Here is a 25,324-nt window from a genome sequence, read left to right as displayed (position 1 = left end):
TCCTTGCCTTCCCAACCATGTACGTGTACGTTTATTTCTGTGTTTTGTTGCATTGATCTCTTGGTGTGTGATGAAGCCAAAATGACACTGTGTAGTAATTGTAATTTTTTAATAAAACTTGAAGACAGGTATTACAAGTCTTCTAGCTTTGTTCTTAGTCTTTCAAAGATGTTTTAGCTCTTCTGGTCATTTGCATTCCCTAAGAATTTGAGAATTGACTTAACAGTTTCAGCAAAAAAAAAAAAAAAATCCTCCTGAGATTTTGATTAGGAATTTATTTAATTTACTGATCAATATTGAGAGAATTAATATTTTAACAATTTTGAGTCTTTATACAATGGACAGGGTATGGCTTAATTTATTTAGAACTTTTTAAAACTTTTCTTGGCAATCTTTTATAGTAATCAGAGAACAGGGTTTACAATGTTTGTTATATTGATACCTAACATTTCATATTATTTGATATTATTGTAAATGGTATTTTTATTTTAATTTCCTTTGTATGTTGATTTGTATCCTGCTTAGTTATGTAAACCCGTAACTAAGATATTAGCTCTAGCACCTTTTTTGTAGAATACATTGAGTTTTGTACATAGATGAAAATGTTATCTGTAAATGTTTCACTTGTTTACTTGGGATATCTTTTGTATATCTTTTGCTTGCTTCAAGATATCTGTAGAATCTGTTGCCATGTAACTTCTCAATACTCTCTCTCTCTCTCTCTCTCTCTCTATCATCTATCTGTCTTAGTCTTTGCTATTTTTTCCTCGTTAGTCTGGGTAGAGTTTTGTCAAAATTTGCATAATATTCTTGACAAAGTAACTTTTGGAATAATTATTTGTCCATGTAATTATTTCCAACTCCAATCTGTATTGTTTTCTTTTCTTTACTCTGACACCTTTCATTTTTGGAGAAGTATTGCATTCACAGCTAATTTGAGCAGAAATTAGAGTTCTCATATACCCCTGTGTCTCACACATGTATAGCCTCCCCCATTATCAGCATTGAGCACAGGAATGATAGATCAGTTACATTTGATGAACCTACATGGACTCATTGTTATCACCCAAAGGCTATAGTTTACATTAAAGTTCACTGTGTTGTACACTCCATAGGGTTGATAAATATATGATGGCATATATCTACCATATAATATCATAAAGAATGCTTTCATTGCCTTAAAAATGCTGTGATCCACCTTTTCATTCCTCCCTCCTTCCTAATGCCTGACAATCTCTGATCTTTTTATTGTCTCTATAGTTTCGCTTTTTCCAGAATGTCATATAGTTGGAATCATATAGTCTTTTCATATTGGCTTCTGTTACTTAGTAACGTGTCTTCATGCCATTTTATGGTTTGATGGCTAATTTCTTGGTAGCAATGGATAATATCCCAATGTCTGAATGTACCACAGTTTATTTATCCCTTCAACTACTGAAGAACATCTTGGTTGCTTCCAAGTTCTGGCAGTTATGAATAAAGCTTTTATGAACATTTGTGTGCAGGTGTTTCTGTAGACATATGTTTTCAGTTCATTCGGATAAATACCAAGGAACACAATTACTGGGTCATATGGCAAAATAACATTTTTTTTTGCATGAAGTTTCCAAAATATGTTCCAAAGATGCTGTACCATTTTGCAATCCCACCAGCAATGAGTGAGGGTTCATATTGCTCCACAATCTCATCCTTGCCAGCATTTAATATTGCTGTTATTCTAGGTCTTGGCCATTTGAACAGACATGTGACGGATACCTCACTGCTGTTTTAATTTGCAGTTTCCTAATAATATATGATGTTAAGCATCAGTTCACATGATTATTTGCCATCTTTATATCTTCTTGAGTGGGGCATCTGTTCAGATTGTGTCCCATTTTTTAAATTAGATTTTCTTATTGATGAGTTTTATATATTCTTGGTATATTTTGGGTAACAGTCCTTTATCAGATGTATTTTTGGGATATATGCTCTCCCAGTTTGTGCCTTGATTGCTTAGTCTCTTGATAGTGTCTTTCAGAGAGAACAATTTCGATTTATTAAAATCCAGTTTATGAACTCTTTTCTTAATGGATTATACCTTTGATGTTGTATGTAGTTAAATCATCACCATACCCAGGGTCATTTAGATTTTGTCCTGTGTTATCTTCTAAATGTTCTATAGTTTTGCATTTTACATTGAACTCTGTATTATCCATTTTGAGTTAATTTTTGTGAGAGGTATAACATCTGTGTGTAGAATCACTGTTTTGCATGTGGTTGTCCCAGTGTTCCAACACTACTTGTTGAAAGACTTTATTTTTCTCCATTGTATTGACTTTGCTCCTATGTCAAAGATTACTTGATTGTATTTATGTGGGTCTATGTCGAGCTCCCCATTTTGTTCCATTGGTTACTCTGTCTATTCTTTCACCAGTACCACAGTGTCTTGATTTTTATAGCTTTATAGTAATTAAATTCTTCTCATTTTTTTATTCTTTTTGAATTCTAAAATTGAAAGAGAAAGCCATTGATTTGTGGCCTTTCCTACTATTGGCAGATATTGCTATAATTTTCCCTCTAAATGATCTTCCTGTTTCCAACTGATTTTCATATGTTGTATTTACATTTTCACTAACTTAAAAATACTTTCTCATATCCATTTTAATCATCACATTGACTTACAGGTTGTTTAGGAGTGTATTAGTTTTCAAATATTTCAGGATTTTTAATATTTAAATTTTTGTATTGATTTATGAATGCCAATTGACCTTCTTTATCTGTCTGTGGTGATAGTGTTTATCCTGTAATATTCTTTCTCCAGTATTAATATTGCCACTCATCTTAGCTTGTTTTGATTAGGCTTAGCAGAATTATGTTTTTTATCCTATTAGTTTTAACCTATTTGTGTCTTGAAATTCCAATTGAATTTCTTGAAGGCTTTGTAGAGTTTGATCTTAACATTTTTATGTGATCTAACAATTTGTCTTATAATTGAATATTTTTATCACTTGTATTTAATTTTATTATTAATTCGGTAAGGATAAAATATATTTTGTCTTCCTATATTCTCTTTTTCCCATCAGTTTTGTTCTTTGTCCTTTTTCTTTGCCTTCTTTAAGATGATTTTTTCTAATCATTTCATCTCTCTTTTTTTAAATATTTATTTTTGAGAGAAATAGAGACACAGAGCGTGAGCAGTAGAGGGGCAGAGAGAGAGAGAGAGAGAAAGAGACAGAATCTGAATCAGGCTTCAGACTCTGAGCTGTCAGCACAGAGCCTGACACAGGCCTTCAACCCACGAATGGTAAGAGCATGACTTGAGCCAAAGTTGGATGCCCTTCTAGTCATTTCATCTCTTGTTGACTTTAGCTACAACCATTTGGTTTTCTTTTACTGATTGCTTTTTTTAGTTTTATTTTAATTCCGGTACAGTTAACATACAATATTATGTTAGTTTCAAGTGTATAATATAGTGATTCAACAACTCTATACATGATTCAGTGCTCATCCTCAGTGTGCTTTTAATCCCCATAACCTATTTCACCCATTCCCCAACCTACCTCTCCCCTGGTAACCATCTGTTTATTCTCTGTAATTAAGAGTCTGTTTCTTGGTTTATCTCTTTTTTTCTTTGTAGATTTGTTTCTTAAATTCCACAAGAGTGAAAGCATATAGTATTTGTCTTTCTCTGACTGACTTACTTCATTTAGCATTATACTGTCTAGGTCCATCCATGTGGTTGCAAATGGCAAGATTTCATTCTTTTTTTGTAGCTGAGTAATATTCCATTTACACACGCGTGCATGCGCGCGCGCACACACACACACACACACACACACACACACACACACACACACACACACCATGTCTTTATTCACTCATCTGTTGATGGATACTTGAGTTGCTTCCACAATTTGGCTATTAGAAATAATGCTGCAATAAACATAGGGCTGTATATATCTTTTCAAGTTTGCGTTTTCATGTTCTTTGAGTAAATATCCAAGAATGAAATTATTGGATCATATGATAATTCTGTTTTTAATTTTTTGAAACTCCATACTGATTTCCACCCAGCTGCACCAGTTTGCATTCCCACCAACAGTGCACGAGGGTTCCTTTTTCTACACATACACATCCTTGCCAACACTTGTTGTTTCTTATGTTTTTTAATTTAGCCATTGTGACAGGTGTGAGGTGATACCTCGTTGCGGTTTTGATTTGCATTTCCCTGATGATGAGTGATGTTGAACATCTTTTCATGTGTCTGTAGGCCAACTGATTGCTTTAATGTTCATGGTATACCTCTTAAACTTGTCACTGCTTATCTTCAAGTGTTATGAGTCCAGTTCTTATACAGAATAAGAACCAAAAATATTACCCTTTTATATCTCCCCCATAGCCTTTGCTATCAATGTACTTATCAATGTACTTAACTTTTACATGTGTTATAAATCCAACCCTACCTTGTTATAACTTTTATTTAGTCAAGAATCTTTTGTAAAGATTTGAATAGTAAGAGAAGTTCTTGGTTGTACATTTATCCAAGAAGTATCCATTTCTATTGATCTTCATTCCTTTGTGTAGATCCATGTTTCCATTTGAGGTTTTCCTAAGAAGACTGGAGATCTAACTTTTCTTGTCATGTGATTGTTGATGATCTATTCTTTCAACTTTTCTGGGTACACATAGGTTTTTGATGTACTTTTATTTTTGAATGATAAGTTCGTTGGGCAGATAATTCTAAGGTGACATTTTTTTTTCATTAAGTACTCCAAAGATGTTGCTTATGTTTTCTCAGATGCATGTTTCCTGTGAAAAATCTGCCAACATTCTAATCTTTGTTACGTCTATATATAACATGTTACTTTTGCTTTAACTCTTCTTAAGATTTTCTTTATTATTCAATTATAGCGATTTGATTTAATATGACTTTTTTTTTCATGTTCCTTGTACATGAGGTTATTTGAACTCTTTGGATGACTTTTGAACATTATTACTTCCCAGACCACTTTAGGCACTCCAGCTACCCATATATTTGGCTGCATAGCTGTGTAAACTTTCTTCCAGATCATTGATATGCTATTCATTTTCTTCATTCTTTTTTCTCACTGCTTCATTTTTGATTATTTCAACTGCTACCTTCTCAAGTTTATAAATATTTATTATCTATTTCATTTTCTTTATTCTGACATTAATTTTATTGAATAAATGATCACATTTCATTACTAATAATGCATCATCTGATCGATTAACAAAAGCTCCTCCATTTAGCTACTCTTTTTACTTAGTTTTTAGACACACTTCTCCATACATTTTCCAAGCAGGCAGGGACATATACGTTTTGAGTTTTCTCTTATCTTGTTTGTTTCTCCATTCTCTAATGTTAAAGTTTAAATTGGGATGTAAAATGTATGTAATGTAATAGCATGTATTACATGCTATTTTTGAAACTGATTTTTCTCTTCATTTTTTTTCCCAGAGTTATTCTTTAAGAAAATATATTCTCTTCAGTATTAAGTTTATTCAGGTTCTGCCTTCCATTGTATTTAAATATTTAGGGTTTTTTTTTCTTCCCCTCTCTTACATTGCTGTTGTCTGGAGGTCAAGATCTGTATTCTCTTGATATGTTAATCCACTCCTCAGCTTTCTCAACCTGGTGCTCACTATATTAGTCAAAATGAAACATCTTTGCTGTAGCAATATTTCACTTGACATTTATCTGTATCCCATTATCCAGACATTTAAGTATGTTTTCTATAGACCTTAACTGTCTGGCAGCTATGAATCACTTAGAGGTTTTATAAAAATAATTAAACTAAGAAGTTGTTATGGTTCAGGATGTTTCATCATTGTAGCTGTACCTTCCCAAGGGTCCAAACATACCTAGAAAAGGCAGAAACAAAGTCAGTCCACAATAGCTAATGAATTTTTATTACCCTCCTGAAGGCACAGTTTTCAGACAGGTAGAGCAAGGCAATATCTCAGGTGCTCTCAAAAGGCTATAGTTTGACCCAGGTGTATGTATATATATATATATATATATATATATATATATATATATATATAGATCACGAAAATCCCTTTTCTCCAATATATGGTTAGAGCAAGAAATTTGGTGTCTAGCTTTCCAGAGTCCATATACTCTTTGTGATGTCTAGGTCAAATGCCATCTCTGGGGTCTTTTTGCCCTGTCACATTTTTGGAGGCAGCGATCTAGTTATTAGAAATTTAAAGTTATAAAACTTTTATAGACAAGATTACTATATGCAAGAGAGTTATGGAGAAAGAACTGAGTTGTCTTAAAACAATTAGCCAGACGTATGGCATTAATGAAAGGAAAAGACTTTCTGTAGATGTTTGAACCTTTAACCTGTTCATTCTGATCCATTCTGAAAATGACTGGGGCATAGGGCGCAGGGTTCTGAAATTACTCTGTTTTCTTGAATAATGCATTCCATTCTGTTTAATATGTAACATTCATAATCCTAATAAACAGTTAATAAGGCATGTCTCTTTTTTATTATAGCTCTCATTCACTCATCCTATGAGGAGTCAGGAGACTGGGTGATTAATTATGCTGCTTGAATAATGAAGGTAGCTGATGAGTCTGCTAATCAGTGTTTCCTAAATTTTTATGTGCATATGGATTACTTGGAGAGCTGGTTAAAATGCAGATTCAGTTTAGTGTCAATGGGGTGTGTGGCCTGAGATTCTGCATTTCTAATAAGCTTACCAGTGATATTCCTGAAGCTGGTCCACACTGTACCATCAGCAAAGTTTTTAGTGTCGTGAATTACTCAGTAGAAGTTTGTTTACATTCTGTGGTTGAGTGCTATTCTGCTGGAAAGAGAGTCTCGAGTTTTGGGTTTGAGTCAGAAAGTGAATGGCCCCAGCATCAAGATCTAGTTGTTACATCCTCAGTTGCCCAGTATGCTTGCAGCTCTCATCAGGGTCACAGACCCTTGACATGCTTCTGTGTTTGGGTCACAGACCCTTGACATGCTTCTGTGTTTGGGTCACAGACCCTTGACATGCTTCTGTGTTTGGGTCACAGACCCTTGACATGCTTCTGTGTTTGGGTCACAGACCCTTGACATGCTTCTGTGTTTGGGTCACAGACCCTTGACATGCTTCTGTGTTTGGGTCACAGACCCTTGACATGCTTCTGTGTTTGGGGCATACCGCCTTGCATGGCCTGGCTCTCACTGCCTGCCATTGCTTCATGGCACTGTTTCTTAAAAGTCATCCAGTGACCACATAAATCAAAAGCTGTTGAGATACTCATTAAAATGCAGATTCCAGTAGCCACTCTAGAGCACAATATCTGTAGGTGATTCTCTGCAGTGTGAAATATGATCTCTGGAACAAGCACAGTAAAACTGAGAACACTCTCATACTGTATCGCTTGCACTCCATGACCAAGTTGCGTGTGCCCCTTTGTGGTCCATCTACATTTATGTTTGTGTCTTATTCTTATTTGTGAAGAATTCCATCCAAGAATGCTTGCATGGCCCTAGGTACCTAATTCTGTCTTGAATTATGGCCTAATATGCTTGCAAGGCATAGTTGTTGTTTTTTTTTTTTTTACCACATAACTTTTGTTTGCTTCATTTTCTGCCCGTTTCTGTCATTTTCAATTTATCTTTCAAACTCTGTGTTTGACTCTTATTCGCCATAATGCTGGGGGGAAAAGCACAACAAGAAGTGTTACTGTCCTTTTCACTCTAGATGTGATTACCTAATGCCACATCAACTCAATTCAATATATATTTAATGAGCATTTATATATGCATGACCATGGGCCAAGTTGCTATAGGGGATGCAAACATGATAAGGATATAGTGTCAACTCTTAAAGGGCTTAAAATTTATATATGATTATGGGCAACTTAGAATTAAAATCATTTTGTCAGACAGTCAAAACATAAAAGATACTCCCAAAATTTAATGAGCACATTTTTAAAAAAATTTCTGCTTAGTATCTTCTAGAAGAACTATCTTTATTAGGCTTTTTTATTGCTGCTGAAACCAATTACAACAAACTTAGTGGCATAAAACAAAATTATCTTGTACATAAGAAGGATGGAAGTTCAAAATAAGTCTCAATGGACTAAAATCAAGGTTTTGGTTGGACTAACTTCCGTCTGAAGGCTCTGGGGGAGGATCTGTTCCTTGCATTTTCTAGCTTCTGGAGGCTTCCTACATTCCTTGGCTCACAGATCCTTTCCAGCATGGTATCATTTTGGCTAATTCCATTATGATATTTCCATCTACAAGTCTGCCCCTCCTACTTCCCTTTTGTATGAGTCTTTTGATTACATTGGGCCCATCGAATGTAATCTCTCCATTACAAGACCCTTAACTTAATCAAATCTGCAAAGTCCACTTTGAATGCAAAGTAACATTCATAGATTCTGGACATTAGAACATGGACAGCTCTGTAGAAGGAGAGGGCATTATGCAGCCTGCCACACCGTCCTTCCCCAGATTAGTCTCTGGAATATTGTGGCTGGCTCTATTGTAATAACCCCGTCTCTGGATAGGATCTGTAACATAGACTGAGAAGTTAGAGGTGTCCACCATGATGATCACAGTGATAAGTTCTGTAGTGGGTCTGTGACCCAAGCTAAGTGAGGGTGATTACATCTTGTTACTTTTGTCAGAACTATTTTTAAAAGATACTCTTTCTCCTGGGTTTACTAAGTTTGTAAGATATGATTCTTGTTTTTAATTTTTTTAATGTTTATTTGTTATTTTTGAGAGAGAGAGAGAGAGAGAGAGATGGGGAGTGACAGAGAGAGAGAGGGAGACAGAGGCTCTGAAGCAGGCTCTGCGCTGAGAGCGGAGAGCTCGATGTGGGGTTTGAACCCATGAAACACAAGATCATGCCCTGAGCCAAAGTCTGATGTTCAACTGACAGAGCCACCCAGGTTCCCCTGTAATATATGATTCTTAAGTAACTGGTAGCCAATAAATACATTTCCATATGGAAAGCTCTTACTGTAAAATAAAATGAAAACAGAGAAAAACTGATGAGAGATGGCAACGGGAAGAAGAACTTGTGGTGACCTTTTCAGAGCTCAACAAAGAAGATGATAACCTCATTCTCCTTTTTGTTCTTCATCACATGTGAGTTGTTTTTAGCTACTTGAAAGCAAATCAAGCAGAGTGAATATAATTATGGTGGATTATCCGAATCATAGATAAAAGGAAAAACAACAGGCCAAGTCTAGAAAGCAAAGTTTCGCCTTTTGTTTTGGGTGAAAACAAAGGTAGCAAAGCTGGTGAGCAGGAGAATTATTAACACTAGACCAGGGCAGGTGATTCAGAACTTTTGGACATTCTATGCATAGCCTGGAATGTCCTTTTTATGAGATGGCCACTTTGTGCCACAGAGTGGACTGTGGTAGGTTAAGTAGCCACATCAGGTTGCCCCGTGGATGTGTTATGCATGGACATAGTTCACTAGGTCCTTACTAAATGATTGTGGGTAAACTTCTATAAGACAGAGTGAAATAAAAAGTGCTGGAGTAAAGTCGGTTCTATTTTAGGGAGGAAAATGACCCAAGCAAAAGAGGGACCATTGACTCAACTCCATGACTGAGTTTATTGTAAAGAGTTCATTGAACTAACTGGGGTTATTGGTATGAATACAGACAAACCTAAAACTTTTTTTTCTTATTAGGACTTCTGAAGGTGAAATATTTCCATTTAATGGTCAGTTATTTTTCCTTCTTGTCTTAAGAAAGCAGCTCTAATAGGCAGATGGCTCAGTTGTTGCTCTGACTCGCACAGTTCTATGTGCCTTGCACACACTAGGATGCCGTGGATTTCAAAGGAGATTCCCAGCTATGTGGAGGAGATGACAACAGAGCGGATCCAAGCCCTAAGCAGCGGGTTTTATGGCATAGCTGTGGGAGAGTCATACCCACCAAGATTAGAAAACATCAGAAAGACCTGCCTGTGGAAATCTGAACTGACCTTTAATTAAAGCTATAAGGGGAAAAAGTACCTTCCCCCCCTCCTTTTCTTTTTCAAAGCTGCTGCAAATAGATGACAGATGTAAGACTTACTGCATCGAGAATTTAGTGAGAAAAGCACATTTTCTTTCCTAGGGTTGTAGTAAATTATTTTGTTACATGGAGGAAAAATACAACACTCCTGTGCACTGTTGCTTATTTCCAAGTCCTGTTTTCCTGAATGTTGTGAAATATTTGGTTCTTCTCCTTTTAATCAGACATCTAAATACTGGAATCAACTGGAATGTGTAGGTGGATCTAATATACTGTGTTCAGGTTCAGTTATGTCTAAAAAAAATGTATGTTTTCCCAGTGCCATTTAACAATGCCGTTATTATTCAAATTGTTCATGAGAGGCTGATCCTCTGGCATTCTCCAAAGCCTACGTAAATAAATACTGAAAGCCCTAAAAAGTAAAAACAAACAGAAAACTCCTTTAACAAAGTATATTAGAAAATACATAATATAAAAATAGCCCTAATGATAGGCTTTGTCTAAAATAAATAAATACATTACATTTACCAGTAATCAAGTGGGGTACCTTGTAACTATTTAGGCACTAGCCCTGCCATTTGCATTTAATGCCATATATTGCTTTTAACAGTAAAGTTGATTATGAATTTAATAAACTTCAAGATACTTTTCTACCAACCACATCATGGCATTTCTGGTTGCCTCTTTTAGGGTGTCTGTATCCTAATGAAAAATAAAGGAGCCAATATTTCAAAAGCCAATTTCATTTTTAAATGCCATGTAGAAATAGCACAAGGGAGAGAAAGCACAGAAGACAACAATGGTAGTAGTAAAGGGTGGCCCAAAGCCATGTGCAGGGGGATGCACCCCCTGGCCCTAATTTATGTGAACATAACCTCAATTCATAATGCGAAAGTCAATTCACAGGATTATAGACAGGCAGTGCAGTAACAGTAGAATAGATGAGGCAGCCCTTCAGATTCAACCATTCCCATCCGATCATTGTCAAAAGAATAAAATTCACGCCTTGGCCTCATCTGTTCTTATTACAATCTTTGTCACTGGAATGAGGCGCCAGAATGTTAATAACCATCGTGGTCCAGGATAGCTTGTAGTCGGCAGCACTGCTGTAACCTTTTCAATATTCCATATTTGATTGGCTTCTCAATCCACCCTGATTTCTCACATGAAGCAGAGGTTGTAAAGGGTGATAACAGAGGCAGCCATCCAATCAAACTGCAGAACCTTGAAAAGGTCAAACACATATAGAGTTGCCTCCCTGAGAATGTATCAGAGAAGTGAAATAAAGGCCCCTTTTCTTACCTGAAATTTTGTAATATCAGTCTTGGACCAGAGCAATTCAAATCACGGAGTTAAAAAGGAAACCATGTGTCCATCTTCTTGAGAAATAAAACTGTAGCTGTGGAGTAATTTTCTTGGTTTTGTTTCTAAATGAGCCCTACTGTATTTAGAAGGATATTATGTGCATATCCAAATAATGAAAACTGTATAGAATTTTATTTAAGATAATAAAAAATAATAGGAGGGATCTGAATAATAGGAGTTCTCATCCCCAGTGTAGCATTTATTAGTTTAGTCACTTTGGCCAACCAACTTAGCCACTCTTAAGTCTCAACATTGTCATCAGTAAAATATGAAATCAGTGTGTTTCTGAAATAATTATTTTAGGGATGGGAATAATGTAATCATTCACTCTAATCAGAAGATGGCAGCACATAGTAGTAGCAGCAAGAACAGTCATGGTAATAAGAAATAATATCAGTGGTAATTATAATATTACTAAGCAGACACACTAATAGATGCAGTAGCAGAAACACTTATTTTAATAAATGTAATAGGGGTGGAAGTAAATTAGGCAGTTTTTTTTTTTACCCAAATAGCTATGCACCCAGAGGCATATTTTAAAGAAAATGTATTTTGATAAAACAAATGATCAGGAAGTATGGCCAGAGATTTGGCTTGCAATCCCAAGAACTCAGACTTCTACACAAGAAAAGACAAAGGGGTAAATAAATTTAATTTCTAATGGTTTAGAGAGTTTAATTAGATTTATGCTTCCTCACCCAAACTGTCTCCTAAATTATAATATTTCTTACATTATCTGCCTTAAACTCTCTTAGGAGAACAGACTAGAAAGAAGAGAGCAACCGAGCTGGGGGCAGTTAACTGAGGAGTGTATTTTACCTATGAACGTACCAGAGGGTTAAAAGTTTTGGCTAGAGACTAACTGAAGGCCTCACATCATATTCCATAAGTTGTGCATGTTCCACAGGTGGTCCCCATAATTTCCTTTCCTTTTCTTCTGTTGGACCCCACCCCTCAGATTGGGGTATAATTTGAACTGCCTAGAAATTTAGCTTAACAGAGTTCACTTACAAGAACAACAAATCAGTAGGGTCAAAAACTTGGAGTGTCTGGTTTTAACAAATTTGGTTGAAAATGTAACTTTAGGGATTCACAGAGTGACACTGCTAAAGAGAAATCCCATGCCTGGGAAGGGGGGAAATGTAAATAACAAGCAATGTTGTAATTTGCTGGATTATTATCTTCTATGGAGGAATTATTTCAGAAACTCATTAATACAAGTTAAGGACCTACTATTCATAGTGCAGTGCTTCTCTCTAGGACTGGATGATTGCTTTACCAGTGTTATTTTTAAAGATATTTCCAGTAACTGCAGAGCAGCTTTTCAATGTTGAGAAAAGTGCATTCATAGAGCTAGATGAAAGCCAGTTTGGTGGAGGGCATTATTTGTAAGCTCTGACTTCATAAGATTTCACTCTGAAAGGAATATTCAAATATGTAAAAATAAATTAGTATTCTGGGACTTCCCAAGTAAGGAAAATATACTAATGACCCTTTTTATCACAATATTTTAAATTAAGTGAAATATGGAAAAAAGTCTAATAAAATCATTGAAAAGACAAATGACAGACTCAGAACTTTAGGAGAAATAGGAATCTTGAAATATCGTAAGAATCTCTTTTTCATCACCTCTCTGTCCATTTCTGTCTCTCCCTCTTCTCCCTTACGAGTACACATCCATGTATACATGATAGCATGGTGCAAGAGACAGAACGACAAAGTTATTTAGTAACCCAGGGAATACCTTTTCATCAACAGATGTTTTATTGCCTATTTACTGTGTTAGTTACCAAGAATAAGAGTATTGGTGATGATGGATATAGTGTTTACCTTCATGGTAATAAAGTAGACACATTTAGCAATGTAATTACTCTCTCCCCACCTCAATCGGACAGATTTAGTAAGCATTCTTTGAAAACATGCAACCAAAGGATTTGTCATAGTCTGAGATCCCAAGGAATAATCCTAGTAGATTGTGAATATTTGAACTGATACCTGACAATGAGTAGAATTTGACTATGAAAGCAGGTAAAGGATGGAGAATATTATATGCAATTGAGACAGCATTTGTCAATATCCTGGAAACGGGAAGAATTGAGGAGGAAAATAAAAGCTAATTTTGCCGAAATTCAGAAAGGAAAGTGGTGTAAGTTGCAAGAGGTGAGGCTGGGAGGATAGGATATGGCTAAACTATGCAGGCTTTTGAGGTCATTTTAGGTGTTTGTTATCTTAAGAACATTAAAAAGGCTTTGAAACTTTTAAACAGAGAAACAACATTGATTTGGGTTTTCAAAAGACCATTCTAGGTATCATGTATCAAATAGAATGGAAGAGATTAGAGTAGTTTGGAGAATAAAAGGCCATTTAAGAAGATAGAGCAGTAATCTGGATGAGAAAGAAATCTGTTTAGAAACTTAATTGGAGGGACAGATGGATGGCTCAATCAGTTAAGCATCTGACTTTGACTCAGGTCATGAACATGTGGTTTGTGAGTTCAAGTCCCTGATCAGGCTCTCTGATGTCAGTGGGAGCCTGCTTCGGATCCTCTGTCCCTCTCCCTCTCTGCCCCTCCCCCTCTTCTGCAGGTGCGCGCTCTCTCTCAAATATAAATAAACATTAAAAAAAAAAAAAAAAGAAACTTAGGGCGCCTGGGTGGCTCAGTTGGTTAAGCTACTGACTTCAGGTCAGTTCATAATTTTGAGGTTCATGGGTTTGAACCCCACGTTGGACTCTGTGCTGACAGCTCAGAGCCTGGAGTCTGCTTCAGATTCTCTCTCTCTCTCTCTCTCTCTCTCTCCCTCCCCTTCTCCCTCCCCTACTCATGCTCTGTCTCTGTCTCTTAAAAATAAGAAAATAAAACATAAAAAAAAGAAACTATTGAAGCAAAAATGGAATGTACACAGGTATGGATAAGATGGGACTCTGAAAGAATAGACGCCAGTGGATACACCTAGCTCTTAGACGCCAAATGGATTCGATTTTGAATGGGTGCCAACATCAGAATGCCATTGGAATGGGGTAACCTAGAGAGAGTTATGGAGTTGGTTTATAAAGCAGTGACCCTAGGAAAAATCAAAAGGTAGACAGACCTCAAAAACACTCCTCCATTAATTCAAAGTTAATTAGTGTGTATGATCAGGGAATTGAGAAGATTTGCCCCAATAAAATGTCATAATCCCTTGCCCGGTTTTTAGTCCTTAATGAGATAGTTTTTGGAGCCTTAATAAGGTGTATCATTAAGTGTTTACTGTGGAGAGAGGAATATCAAACATTCTGAAGACTGTTGGAATAAGTTCCGAGTAGAGGTTGGTAAACAGTGGTCTGAAGAATCATTATATGTCCCCTGTTAGCAGTGAGGCAAGTGGGAGACGATAAATAGAGGCCTGGTCCAGGTATAGTTCACAGTGGCTTAAATGACAATTTCCATGCTGTCTGAATGTAGAATTGAGTAGACATATTTGATCGTTGGTGGAACCCCCACATTGGTTTAGGGCTGTCATCCTGGGAAAGGCTGAAGGAAGACTATGAAACTGCTCTCTTCCCTAGGAGCACTGACAAAAATTAATGCTATCCTTTTCCTTTTTTTAAGTTTATTTATTTATTTATTTTGAGAGTGAGCAAGTGGGGGAGGGGCAGAATGAGGCAGAGAGAAAGAGAGAATCTCAAGCAGAGAATCTCTGCACTGAAGGAGATTCCCAGAGGGGAACTCAAACCCACGAACATATCATTACCTGAGCCGATATCAAGAGTCAGACGCTTAACTGAGATACCCAGGCCTCCCAAATTAATGCTCTCCTTAAATAACTAAAGGATGCATGTGTATTAGTTCACATCTTCCCACCTAACTCACCAGCCTGGGCTCTGCACAAATAAGGCAGATATTGAAGGATAAAAGAGAACTAATACATACTAAACCAAGGAGTAGTTCCAATGCCAGAGGAGGTATTTTTGATAGAGCAAGTTCATATAGCCTCAGGTGGGAGGCTATAGTTAATTTGAGATGTATTCTTATCTATCTCTATCAAAATAAAGGATCAAAAATTATTTGAACTTAGTTGGACAACACAACAATATAAATTTACAGTCTAGTTCCAGGGCTTTATTAATACTCTTATCCAGATATATATAAACCCCTGGTACAGGTGGACATTCCACAGAACATCATACTGGTTCATTACGCTGATGACATCATGCTACTTGGATTGAGGATGTGGTGAACATATAGGGCCTGGTAAAACATAGGTAGTCAAGGGGGTGATAGGTTAAAAACTAGAATCATGAAAACCTGCATGAGTATATTTTTTATATTTGAATTTTTATCTTAATTTTAATTAATTGACTATTTTTAGTGGTTTTAGGTTTTAGGGAAAAATTGAGCAGAAAGTACAGAGTTTCCTGTGGGCCTGTACATTTTTACCTGTTATTAATATATTTCATTGGATATAATTTATTACAATTTATTGCATCAGGTTATTGTAATTGATGAATCAGCATTTATATACTATTGTTAACTGAATATTAAGTGAAAGAGTAAATTTTAGAGATTCAAGTCAGCATAATACACCATTTAAAAAATTTTTTAAAAAAATTTTAATGTTTATTCATTTTTTGAGAGAGAGAGAGTGAGAGTGGGTGTGAGGGAGGGGCAGAGAGGGAGACACAGAATCCAAGGCAGGCTCCAAGCTCTGAACTGGCAGCACAGAGCCTGGTGAGGGGCTCGAACTCACAAACCGTGAGATCATGACCTGAGCTGAAGTTGGACACTTAACCAATTGATCCACCCAGGCATCCCTAAAATTTAAAGGTAGGGGTGTCTGGGTGGCACAGTTGGTTAAGCCTCTGACTCTTGATCTTGGACCAGGACGTGATCTCACATTTCGTGAGTTAGAGCCCCGCATCGGGCTCTGCACTGCTGGTGCAGAGCCTGCTTGGGATTCTGTCTTTCCCTCTCTCTGCCCCTCCCCTGCTTGTGCTCTCTCTCTCTGTCAAAATAAATAAATAAACTTAAAAAAATTAAAAAAAAAATTAAAGGCAATAATATTAAGAAAATAAATGTCTACAGTTTTAGTAAACTATACAAAATGGAAAGCAAAAGCATGATGCAATGAATTCAGGATTATAGTTCTCTCAGGTTGAAAGTAGGTGGGGTATGGAGGAGCTGTGGCTGACTATTTTTTATAGTTGTCAGCTTTCATTTTACCTTATTTGAAATATGTATATGATAAACATTTGCACCAATATTGCATTTGAGCATCTGTAAAATATTACTAAGTATTTCCGTTGTAACAAACTCATTTATTTATAGGAAAGTTCCTTAACAAAAGGTGATAATTAACAAGGAAAGAGAGATGAAATTAAAGCAAATCATACTCCCAAACTCAAATGTAGTCAATTTGCTGCCATTTAGTAGAAGGGCACTGTCTTAGCATTTAACAACATTTCATTTTTAGAGGACAGCAAAATAATTAGTGATGACAAGAAGTTATCAAGAACCAGTGAAATTGTCTTTGGTGTACTCAGTTAGATAAGTCTAAGAAGCAGGAATTCTTTTTTTAAATAATTTATTGATTTTTTTTCACTTCAAAGGCAATTTGCACTGAATGCAGAAAACTTGGGAATCAGAAAGGTATGGGGTAAAATAACAGCATCACACTAATGTTAAGAAGATATTCACTATGGCTAGGTCCTGGATAATACATATGTTAAGTTTATATATAATACATATGTTAAATATAAATATACACATATATATATACATAATATATATTTGCGTATATATTTGGTACTTAGTACCAACTATATATACATTTATATAGAGTTGTGTGTGTGTGTGTGTGTGTATATCTATCTATCTCTATATATAAATGTATATATATATCTATATATATAAATATATACATTTATATAAATCTATATAAATGTATATATAGTTGGTACTATAGTGATAATATAACTTTTACCCTAATATTTCAAACTTAGCAATGCACTCTAAATATATTCTACTTAGGGGCGCCTGGGTGGCTCAGTCGGTTGAGCGTCCGACTTCGGCTCAGGTAATGATCTCGCGGTCCATGGGTTCGAGCCCCGCGTCGGGCTCTGTGCTGACAGCTTGGAGCCTGGAGCCTGTTTCAGATTCTGTGTCTCCCTCTTTCTCTGACCCTCCCCTGTTCATGCTCTCTCTCTGTCTCAAAAATAAATAAATGTTAAATAAATAAATAAATAAATAAATAAATAAATAAATAAATTCTACTTTTATTTATTTAGAAAAGTTTTAATGTTTTATTTATTTTTGAGAGACAGAGACAAAGGGAGATAGAGTGTGAGTGGGGGAGGGGAGGGGCAGAGAGACAGGGAGACACAGAATCCAAAGCAGGTTCCAGGCTCTTAGCAGTCGGCACAGAGACTGATGCAGGGCTCAAACCCATAAGCCATGAGATCATGACCTGAGCTGAAGTTGGATGCTTAACTGACTGAGCTACCTAGGTGCCCCAGATTCTACTTTTAAATGATGGTTTTAAACCTGTTTAAAAGGTTGTAATATCCATTATATAATTTCATTTTAATATTCCTCTAAAAATTATATATGATAAACTCAAAAAGATGTTTATACTTAAAATGTATTAGGGAAGGGGAGTGACTGGGTGGCTTAGTCAGTTAAGCTTCTGACTCTTGATTTCAGCTCAGGTCCTGATCTCACAGTTCAGGAGTTTGAGCCCTGAGATAGGCTCTCCACTGACATCTTGGAGCCTGGTTGGGATTCTCTCTCTGCCCCTCCCCTGCTCTCTCTCTTTCTCTCTCAAAATAAATAAACAAACTTAAAAAATGTATTTGGGAAAGAATATCTTTAAAATAATTTCTGGCTGAAAGGTAAACACATTATTAAGACTTTTGTTTTATATTTCCTTATTGCCCTATAAAAACCCTTAGCAATTGATAATATCACCAACACTTTTTTATCATCTTTTCAATATTGTTCTTTTAGGAAATAAATCAGGTCTTATAACTGTCTTAATTTGTATATATAACATTTTATTTTAAATACTTATTTTTGACGTTATATTAGGCTTCTGCGTGTAAATTGTTCATATCCGTCTCTTTATTTTTCTTCTCTCTCTCTCTCTTTTTTCTATTGCTGTCTTTTTCTTCTCAATGATTTATTTAGGTATGCATTTCTTCCTTTGTATCCAATAAAAAAAGAATCCCTAGATACTGATAGAATTCTGTATTATTAACATCTTACCTTCGTCTCAAAGACCGCTTAAAAATCAGCAATAAGAAATGAACAACCTGGTTAAAGAACGGGTCAAAGTCCTGTGCAAACACCTCACTAGAGAAAATACACAGCTGGTAAATAAGCATATGAAAAGATGCCCCACTTAATATGTCATCAGGGAGATGCAAGTTAAAACATCAATGAGATACTGCTCCACACTTATTAGAATGCCCACAATCTGGAACACTAACAACACCAAATGCTGGCAAGAATGTGGGCCTAAAGGTCTCTCATTCGTTATTGGTGGAATGCAAAATGGTACAGCCACTTTGCAAGACAGTTTGGAGATTTCTAACAATGCTAAACATGCTCTTCCCATGTAATCCAGCAATGTCACTCCTTGGTATTTACATAAATGAATTGAAAACTAGTGTTTATACAAACACAAGTGTTCAGAGCAGCTTTATGTATAATTGCCAAAACTTGGAAGCAACCAAGATTTCCTTCAAGAGGTAAAGGGATAAATACACTGTGATAATCCAGACAATGAAGTATGATTCATCCCTAAAAAGAAATGAGCTAATAAGCCATGAAAAGACAGGGAGTTACCTTAAGTGTATGTTACTAAGTGAAAGAAGCCAATATGAAAGGGCTACGTATTATGTGATTTCAATTATATGACATTCTGGAAAAGGCAAAACTAGAGAAAGAGTAAAAAAAAATAGGTGGTTGCCAGGAATTGGTGGGGGAGAGGTATGAATAAATGGATTACAGAGGAATTTTAGGACAATGAAAATAGTATGACACCATGATGGACACATGTCATGATACATTTGTCCCAGCTCATAAAATATGCAACACCAAGAGTGAAACATAAGATAAACTATGGACTTTGGTTGATTATGATGTGTCAGTTGTAACATAGGTACCACTCTGGGTGCAGTATTTTGATAATGGAGGAGGCTATATATATATGAGGGGGAGGAATAGACAAGAAATCTCTGTACCTTCCCCTCAATTTTGCTGTAGACCTAAAATTGCTCTAAAATTTCTGTCTTATTTTTTTTAATCTGGATAAAAACAGATTTTTAGATGCTGGAAAATTATAATCAAATACTTGGAATAAAAAATCTGATGAACATTCTAATGTATTAAATCAGTACTAGAGATGACATAATTGAGTGGTTCTCTGAGAATACAAAAAAAGAACAAAGAGAATATAAAAAGTTGATAGAGATGAAGGGTCAACAGATATCCAATATTTAGGTTTTGACCATACCAGAAAGAATGAAAACTAAGCAATATTTGAAAAGATAGTACAAATAAAGTGTCATGGGCTGAAAATAAGATGAAATCTCCAGTTGAAAAGATGGATAGTGAGAAAGATTGGCTCACAATAATAAACTGAGGATAGTACAGTTGTATCTAATATAAATTGAGTGCATTAAATTTGGATAACACAATGATATGATTCCTACTTACCATTATAGCCATGCTGTAAGGTAGATATTTTGAAAAGGAAGACACAAATTTAGATATTTTGCCTAAATTCACACAACTAATACAGTGTTATTCACAGATTCAAACATAGATCTATCAATTTCCAAATCACATATTTATATTTACCAGATATACTGGGATGATAAAACTACATAAATTTTAAAGACTGTTTAATTTGAAAGTGAACAAAATGAGCAGAAAAGTCACACTTAGAGAGTTTAAAAAAAATAAAAACTCAGATTTCTCTACATTAGTACAATGAGAGGATGCATCAGTCATGGGGATAGTGCAGTTTTTAAATGAAAATATTTTCATTTAAAATATAGTAGTACTATATTGTACACCTGAAACTAATATTACACTGTATGTTAACTAACTGGAATTTAAATAAAAACTTAAAAAAATAAAATATAGTTCTCAATTCTATAGAATATTTCATCCAGTTAATATAAGTGAGAATTATTCTGTAAATATCTTTAAAAACTCCTTGATAGAAAAAAAAATATTTTAAACCTAAAAAAATAAATAATGCTATTTTTATCCTTTTTGAACTCTTACCCATTGTATTTTCTTTTTCACTTTGTTGGTTTTTTTTATGATTATTTTTTTTGAGAGAGAGAGAGGGAGAGAGAGGGAGAGAAAACATGCAAGGGTGGAAGAGGGGCAAAGAGAAGGAGAGAGAATCCCAAGCAGGCTCAGCTTTGTCAGCACAGAGCCCAGTGCAGGGTTTGAACTATGAGACCATGATTTGAGCTGTAACCGAGAGTTAGATGCTTAACCAACTGAGCCATCCAGGAATCCCTCACTTTGGTATTTGTTATATAATCTGTTCAAAGACAACAGGAAACACTGACAAATTAAAATTATTCATAGTATGAAATCAATATAAAATAGTTTAATAAAGCTTCTATGCCCCTAAGAGTAGTATGAAGAAGACAAATCATCAAGAGAGTCTAAAGGGGCAAAGTTAAAAAAGCATATATTTTAAATATTGGAAACCAGTGTATTAGTTTCCTATTACAGCTGTAACAATTTACCAGAGACTTGGTGTCTTAACACAAATTTATTATTGTACTGTTCTGAGGGTCAGAAGTTCAAAACTGGTATCCCTGGGCTGAAGTCATCATGTTGTAATGGCTGAGTTCCTTCTGAAAGCTCTAAGAGAGAATCTGCTCCTCTGCTTTATCCAGCTTCTAGAGACTGCTGGCATCCCTTGATTTGAGAGATCTCCTTCCTCCACTTTCAAAGCTACATCTGGCCAAGTTTTTCTCACATTACAATCTCTGGTTTTTGATCTTTTGCTTTCCTCTTCTATTTATGAGGACCCTTGTGAAAACTTCGAGCCCACTTGAATAATCTAAGATAATATCCCATATCAAGGTCAACTATTTAGCAATCTTAATTCTATCTTCAACCTTAGTTTCCCTTCACCACCTACCTGTGTACATATTCTGGGAATTATTATTTGGACATCTTTGGGAGGTTGTTATTATACTTAACACCCCAACATTTGGCTTCCCAAGATCCCTATCTATCCCACTTGCAAAATACATTTACTCTATCCCAAGACCTCCCCAAATCTCAGTGAATAACAGTGTCAACTTGGGTTCCAAGTATCATCTAAATCTCAATAGCTTAAAAGCCCCAAATTTCATTACCTAATAATCAAGAACAGGTATTAGCAAAACTCTGCATATAATCCATCTTGGAGCCCAGTTTTTCACTTTTTCTCTATTATGTTTCTAGATTATCTGTAAGTAGAATTAGTTTAATTATTTTTTTAATTTTATTATGTTATATTTTATTTTTTGAGGTTTTTGCTTATTTCTTTTCAGAAGTAGAATTCCGTGATTCATCACTTGCATATAACACCCAATGCTTATCACAACAAGTGCCCTCCATGGTATCCATCATCCATCTTGCCCATCCTGCCCCACTTCCTTCTGTCAACCCTCAATTTGTTCTAAATCCTTAAGACTCCCTTGTCATTTGTTTCCCTTTCTTCTCTTCCTTCCCTTCCCATATGTTCATCTATTTTGTCTCTTAAACTTCACACGAGAGAAATAATATGGTATTTGTCTTTCTGATTGATTTATTTCACTTAGCATAATACATTCTAGCAGTATTCATCATTGCAAATAGCAATATTTCATTTTTTTGATGGCTGAGTAATATATGTATAATATATATATATATATATATACATATATATATATATACACACACACACATATATATATTATACACACACACACACATACCACATCTTCTTTATCCATTCATCAGTTGATGGACATTTAGGCTCTCCTTAGTATGGATATTGTTGATAATGCTGCCATAAACACAGGGGTGCATGTACCCCTTCACATCTATATTTTTGTATCCTTTCAGTAAATACCTGGTAGTGCAATTGCTAGATTGTATAGTAATTCTATTTTTAGTTTTTTTGAGGAACCTCCATACTCTTCTCCAGAGTGGCTGCATCAGTTTGCATTCCCACCAGCAGTGCAAGAGAGTTCCCCTTTCTCCACATCCTGTCCAATACCTGCTGTTTCTTGTGTTCTTAATTTTAGACATTCTGACAGGTGTGGTGGTATCTCATTGTGGTTTCATTTGTATTCCCTAATGATGAGTGATGTTGAGTATCTTTCATGGGTCTGTTAGCCATCTGGATATCTTCTTTGGAAATATGTATTTACGTCTTCTGCCCATTTCTTAACTGGATTATTTGCTTTTTGGGTTTGACTTTGAGAAATTCTTTGTAGATTTTGGACACTACCCCTTTATTAGAAATGCCATTTGCATATATATTCTCCCATTCCTTAGACTGCCTTTTAGCTTTGTTGATTGTTTCCTTCACTGTACATAAGCTTTTTATCTTGATGAATTCCCAGTAGTTCATGTTTGCTTTTATTTCCCTTGCCTCCAGCGATATGTCTAGTAAGAAATTGCTCTAGCTGAGATCAAAAAGATTTCTGTCTGTGTTCTCCTCTAGGATTTTGATGATTTCCTGTCTCACATTTAGGTCTTTCATCCATTTTGAATTTATTTTTGTGTGTGGTGTAAGAAAGTGGTCCAGGTTCATTCTTCTGCATGTTGCCATCCAGGTTTTCCAACATTTGTTGAAGAGACTGTTATTTTCTATTCAATATTCTTTCCTGCTTTGTTGAAAATTAGTCGACTCTATAGTTGTGGGTCTGTTTCTAGGTTTTCTATTCTGTTCCATTGATCTATGTGCCTTTTTATGTGGGTCTATTTCTAGGTTTTCTATTCTGTTCCATTGATCCATGTGCCTTTTTATGTGCCATGACCATACTGTTTTAATGATTACAGCTTCGTGATATAGCTTGAAATTGGGAATTGTGATGCCTCCAGTTTTTTGTTTGTTTTTCTTTTTCTTTTTTCGTGATTGCTTTGTCTGTTCAGGCTCTTTTGTGGCTCCATACAAATTTTAGGATTTTGTGAGCTAGCTCTGTGAGAAATACTGGTGGTATTTTGATGAGGATTGATCTTGGTTTTGTTTTGTTTTGTTTTGTTTTGTTTTGTTGTTGTTTTTAATCCATTGTAATACCCTATATCTTTTGATTGTAACATTTAGTCCATTTACATTCAGGGTAATTATTGAAAGACATGAGTTTAGTGCCATTGTGTTACCTGTGAAGTTGGTGTTTCTAGTAATGTTCTCCGTTCCTTTCTAATCTTTGTTGTTTCTGGTCTTTTTCCCCTCACTCAAAGAGTCCCCCTTAATATTTCTTGCAGGGATGTTTTAGTGGTCATGAACTCCTTTAGTTTTTTTGGGAAACTCTTTATCTCTCTCTCTTTATTCTGAATGACAGCCTTGATAGATAAAGTATTATTGGCTGCATATTTTTCCCATTCAGCACATTGAATATATCCTGCCATTATCTCTGGCTTGCCATTTTCTGTAGACAGATCTGCTGCCAACCTGATCTGTCTTCCTTTTCTGTTTTTAGGAATCCTTCCTTGTCTGTGTATTTTGTGAATTTACTATGGTATGCCTTGGCAATGGCCAGCATTTGTTGAATTTAATGGGAGTTCCCTGTGCTTCTTGGATTTAGATATCTGTGTCCTTCCCCAGATTAGGGAATTTTTCAGCTATAATTTGTTTGAATAAATCCTCTGCCTCTTTTTCTCTCTCTACATCTTCTGGGACTTTTATGGTAAGAATATTACATTTTGGTAAGTCACTGAGTCTACCTTCATGATCCATTACCTTAGTTTCCCTCTTTTTTCCAGCTTCGTTGTTTCTCATAATTTTTTTCTTCTGTATCACTAATTTGTTCCTTTGATTCATCCATCCTTGCTGTTATGACATACTTTGGGTTTGTATCTTGGTTGTTATAGCATTTTAAATTTAGTCATGACTAGATTTTAGCTCTTTCATCTGTGAAGTAAGGAATTCTCTAGTGTCTTCTATGCTTTTCTCAAGCCCAGCGGGAATCCTTATAATTGCTGTTTTAAATTCTAGTTCAGACATCTTACTTATATCTCTGTTGATTAAATCTCTGGCCATCATTTCTTCCTGTTCTTTCTTTTGGGTTGAATTCCTCTGTTTTGTTATTTTGAAGGGGAAAAAATAATCAAATAAAATTAAATTAAAAAAATAAATGAATAAAGGAAGGAAGCTAGATTATAGGTGTGTTTTATTTGCTTGCTAAGAGAAGCTTGATAGAAAAAGAAAAAAAAGATTAAAAAAATGAAAATTAAAAAAAATTAGCTGGCCATTTGCAGCAATGTGAACAGAACTGAAGGGTATTATGCTAAGTGAAATAAGTCAGTCAGAGAAAGATACCATACGTTTTAATTCATGTGTGGATCTTGAGAAACTTAACAGAAGACCATGGAGGAGGGGGAAGGGGGAAAAGTTACAAACAGGGAGGGAGGGAGGCAAACCATAAGTGACTCTTAAATAAAGAGAACAAACTGAGGGTTGATGGGGGGTGGGAGAGAGGGGAAAGTAGGTGATGGGCATTGAGGAGGACAGTTATTTTGATGAGCACTGGGTGTTGTATGGAAACCAATTTGACAATAAAGTATATTAAAAATAAATACATAAAAATAAATAAATAAAATAAATTTAAAAATAGCTGTTTATCCAAGAAAAAAAAACAGAAACAAACAAAAACCCCAAAAGAAGCTGTATCCTGTTTCCCCTAGAGTTGAAGCTTTGCAGCACTCTGTGATCAATAGACTTGTGAGCAAGGGGTTTCTGATGGTCTTTTGAGGGAGGAGCC

At 35.5% G+C, this 25,324-nt stretch overlaps 1 protein-coding gene across 2 annotated transcripts in view; it reads left to right on the top strand.

Moving 5' to 3' along the window:
- The window catches only part of RAG1 (recombination activating 1), a 1,204,476-nt gene that overhangs the window by 942,775 nt on the left and 236,377 nt on the right, over nt 1-25,324 (top strand). Inside the window, exon 3 of one of the 2 annotated variants that reach the window (XR_015240887.1) lies at nt 17,811-17,832. The exons of the other annotated variant lie outside the window; for it this stretch is intronic. The gene's annotated coding sequence lies outside the window, so the exon portion shown is untranslated. Of the gene's footprint in view, nt 1-17,810; nt 17,833-25,324 lie in introns of those variants that run through there. 2 annotated transcript variants of the gene reach the window in all.

This window comes from Puma concolor, chromosome D1 (assembly GCF_028749965.1).
Source record: "Puma concolor isolate L17-30 chromosome D1, mPumCon1.1.hap2, whole genome shotgun sequence".
Taxonomy (NCBI): Eukaryota; Metazoa; Chordata; class Mammalia; order Carnivora; family Felidae; genus Puma; species Puma concolor.
The sequence above is the reverse complement of the archived record's forward strand: the minus strand, read 5'-3'. Positions and strand labels throughout refer to the sequence as shown.